General features: G+C 34.0%; 1 non-coding gene across 1 annotated transcript; it reads right to left on the minus strand.

Annotated features, from left to right (window-relative positions):
- Positions 1-2,468: 2,468 nt before the first annotated feature.
- On the minus strand, positions 2,469-2,601 carry LOC114200331 (small nucleolar RNA SNORA1). The gene has a single exon (XR_003607439.1). It is a non-coding gene; the product is annotated as a small nucleolar RNA SNORA1 (small nucleolar RNA).
- Between the last annotated feature and the right edge of the window lie 1,782 nt (positions 2,602-4,383).

Here is a 4,383-nt window from a genome sequence, read left to right on the forward strand (position 1 = left end):
GGAATTTTGGGGGTTTTTTCTATTGTTTTTATAAGCTTTTCATGTTTTGAAATAATAGATAAGAGGTTAGATAAAAGTACATAGATAGCAAAACTTACTAAGTTTTTGGAATATACTTAGAAGTATTGTTAATTTATCTTATTTAACCGATAGCTTCAAGATTTTTAATTATTTCTAAAGAATGAAATGTACATGGCTGATTAGTAGTTGTCTTAAAGAATGTTGCTATACAGAATTACTGATTCCTGTAATTATTTTGGGGTGAAGACATTTTTGTACTGGAATAAATGAATAATTTCTACTTATTTAGAGTTTAAAATGTTCCTTATTTTTATGTGAAAGTTGATTAAAATTTCATAATATCTTATATAATTTGAAAATAAACAAAACATGTTTCTTCCATTCCCTCAAAATAGGAGACATAGGAAACTAAAATAATTTCTGATAAAAAAGAATATATGCTTTTATTTAATGTCCATCAGTAAATTTCTCATGGAATTTAAATTTCTGAACCAAAAGATTAACATTTATGGAATTGAATAAAATTGAGTAATTTATGTAACAATGGATTGTCCATTGTTCCCAGTTAACAGTATGCATACATATTGTACTCTCATTTTAAAAAAAGTTTGAGATTCTCGGGGCACCTGGGTGGCTCAGTCGTTAAGCGTCTGCCTTTGGCTCAGGTCATGGTCCCAGGGTCCTGGGATCGAGCCCCACATTGAGCCACACATTGGGCTCCCTGCTTGGTGGAAAGCCTGCTTCTCCCTCCCCCACTCCCCCTGCTTGTGTTCCCTCTCTCGCTGTGTCTCTCTCTGTCAAATAAATAAATAAAATCTTTAAAAAAAAAAGTTTGAGATTCTCTTGAGATTTGGAGACTCAAAAAATTCTCAGCAAAAAGAATTGTGACAAGTGTCCTATTCTTTATCCATAAATCAATGTAAGACTTAATCATGCTACAGAAGGGATACCTCAGGTGATCTGGCTCTTTGACAGTATTCAGCATCAATTGAAGACAAAATAATAGCTTCATTGTTTACAGAAATAGGCAGTATTGTGTTATGGTTTCCATTCTTAAGAAGTTGGTAGATATTATTGTGTCAGATAAACACGTGGAAGAAATCCAGATGCCTGAATGTATATTAAGCAAAATAATGCAGCAGTGTTTATCTCCCATAAGCTTACAAAGGATAATCCTTTTGAAGCCTCAGGGGTCAACTTTCAGTCAAGTATGTTATTGTGTTTTACCTTTTCAGAGAAAATGTGACTATGTATATATACACATATATACATATAGTATATATATCTTACACACTATACATATTTTAGAAAATTCATATATATATATGAATTCATATATATATGGATTACACTTATGGACTAATAAATGAAGAAGATATTTACTCAGTTATCTCATACCCAAAGTTCATGGTAAGCATTTTGGAAGAGACTCATAAGACTGTAATTCCTATATCACAGCAGGTGCTGGTTAAGAAATATAAGCTATAATTATTTGCCTTTGTATCAAGTTTGAAACTCATTTTGAAACTTTCCTTTTCTTCTTCTTTTTTTTTTTTTTTTGGAACTACTTCTTTTTCCAGATGGACATTGAACCTTTTGAACTTGATCTACATCAAATACTTGGCCCTTTTTTGTCCTTATTTCCCAGCAAATCATAGGTTTGGTAAAAGTTTCAATGCTATGGGTGGATTAATTGACTAAATCTTCACTGGAAACTTTTAGCCTGTATTTACCATGCCATACATAATGCATTCTAAAAGTATATTATCAATTTACACATATTTTTAAAATGATTGGTCAACACTAAATGATAAATTTAGTTGTTGAACACTATGATTTTTATCAGGTAACATTTCTTTTTTGGTGGTGCATGCCATTAGCACATCCCAACACCAAGAGAGCTCTCAGTGAATAAGCCTGTATTCAACCTACTGTCTAAATCACATTTTTAATGCTTTGCTTTGTGAGTATTGGTGTATGCATTTCAAATGTCTTTTAAGATTATAAGTATCTGGAGGGCAAGACTGAGATTGTATACATCTTTACATTTTTGAATGTTTATTTTTTTAATTTTAAGTCAATAAATTTTTATTTAAGGAATTTTTTATGTGATTCCTTCCACTGCCAATCACTGTAGTTTCTCCAAAGTCAGAATCATAATCTTTAAATAGCCTTTTTAAAAAGAACTTTTGTTCAATCCCCAGTTGTCACTGACAATCCAGATTTCTTTCAGCTGGGCTCCTTTGACCTCCACTTGAATATGGACATACTTCAGAAATTCCACATCTGTAATCTTAAGGATCCAATTTATTTACTTTAGGGCCCTAGAAGGCAAATTGTAGGAAGTACATTGATTGCTATTTTGCCAAATGATCTAAAATTATTATTCCTTAGTTGTTCCTAATATTGAAAAGTCTTCTTCCACTCTACTCCACGAACCTAGCAGAAAACGTTACAGGTCTCATTGTCACCACTGCAATAAACTTGCTGTGATGGAAACAACCCATATCTCAGTGTAGCCACATTAACAATTTCTGGACACCATGAATGACAGTGGCCATTTCCATCTAGAATGAGGCTTTGAATGTTTCTTCATATGGTGTTTCTTCATAACACCATATCTTGAACAATAAAGGAGCTGAAAAACATTTGTTGATAAATGAAACAAAAAAGAGAAATAATAATTTATTATGAATTTATTCTAAATGTATGAAATACATTTATATGTAAATGTAGTAATAATATGAAAAATTATATTTCATTTTAAATTTTAAAAAAGAACAAAATGAAGTTAAATGCAAATTCCTGCTGAAATGAAATTATTTTACTTCTAATGTAAAGCCCAGATTATTTAAAGATCTAATGTGCCAGTAGGAAAGAAATAGAAGGTAAAATATTCAGATTAAGTTTACTTTAATTTTAATTTACTTTTTACTTTTTTATTTTTTATTACCTTTTTATTATGTTATGTTAGTCAACATAGAGTACATCATTAGTGTTTGATGTAGTGTTCCATGATTCATTGTTTGCATATAACACACAGTGCTCCATGCGATACATGCCCTCCTTAATACCCATCACCATCCCCCCATGCCCCTCCTCTCTAAAACCCTCAGTTTGTTTCCCAGAGCCCATAGTCTCTCATGGTTCTCATGGTTCTTCTGCCCCACTGATTTCCCCCCTTCATTTTTCCCTTCCTTCTCCTAATGTCCTCCATGCTATTCCTTATGTTCCACAAATAAGTGAAACCATAGGATAATTGACTTTCTCTACTTGACTTATTTCACTTAGCATAATCTCCTCCAGTTCCAACCATGTTGATGCAAAAGTTGGGTATTCACCCTTTCTGATGGCTGAGTAATATTCCATTGTGTATACAGACCACATCTTCTTTATCCATTCATCTGTTGAAGGGCATCTCGGCTCTTTCCACAGTTTGGCTATTGTGGACATTGCTGCTATGAACATTGGGATGCATGTGGCCCTTCTTTTCACTACATCTGTATCTTTGGGGTAAATACCCAGGACTGCAATTGCTGGGTCATAGGGTAGCTCTATTTTTAATTTTCTGAGGCACCTCCACACTCTTTTCCAAAGTGGCTGTACCAACTTGCATTCCCACCAACAGTGTAAGAGGGTTCCCCTTTCTCCACAACCTCTCCGTTTGTTGTTTCTTGCCTTGTCAATTTTTGCCATTTTAACTGGTATAAGGTGGTATCTCGGTGTGGTTTTGATTTGAATTTCCCTGATGGCTAATGATGATGAAGATTTTTTCATTTGTCTGTTCGCCATTTATATGTCTTCTTTGGAGAAGTGTCTGTTCATGTCTTCTGCCCATTTTTTTGACTGATTATTTGTTTTTTGGGTGTTGAGTTTGAGAAGTTCTTTGTAGATCTTGGATATCAGCCCTTTATCTGTAGTGTCATTTGCAAATATCTTCTCCCATTCCATGGGTTGCCTCTTTGTTTTGTTGACTGTTTCCTTTGCTGTGCAGAAGCTTTTTATCTTGATGAAGTCCCAAAAGTTCATTTTTGCCTTTGTTTCCCTTGCCTTTGGAGACGTGTCTTGAAAGAAGTTGCTGTGGCCGATGTCAAAGAGGTTACTGCCTGTGTTCTCCTCTAGGACTTTGATGGATTCCTGTCTCACATTGAGGTCTTTCATCCATTTAGAGTTATCTTTGTGTATGGTGTAAGCAAATGGTCGAGTTTCATTGTTCTGTATGTAGCTGTCCAATTTTCCCAGCACCATTTATTGAAGAGACTTTTTTCCATTGGATATTTTTTCCTGCTTTGTCGAAGATTAGTTGACCATAGAGTTGAGGGTCCATATCTGGGCTCTCTATTCTGTTCCATTGGTCTATAT

The sequence above is a fragment of the Eumetopias jubatus genome, unplaced genomic scaffold (assembly GCF_037043125.1).
Source record: "Eumetopias jubatus isolate StellerSeaLion01/CBP00866 unplaced genomic scaffold, mEumJub1_p1.0 scaffold_16, whole genome shotgun sequence".
NCBI lineage: Eukaryota > Metazoa > Chordata > Mammalia > Carnivora > Otariidae > Eumetopias > Eumetopias jubatus.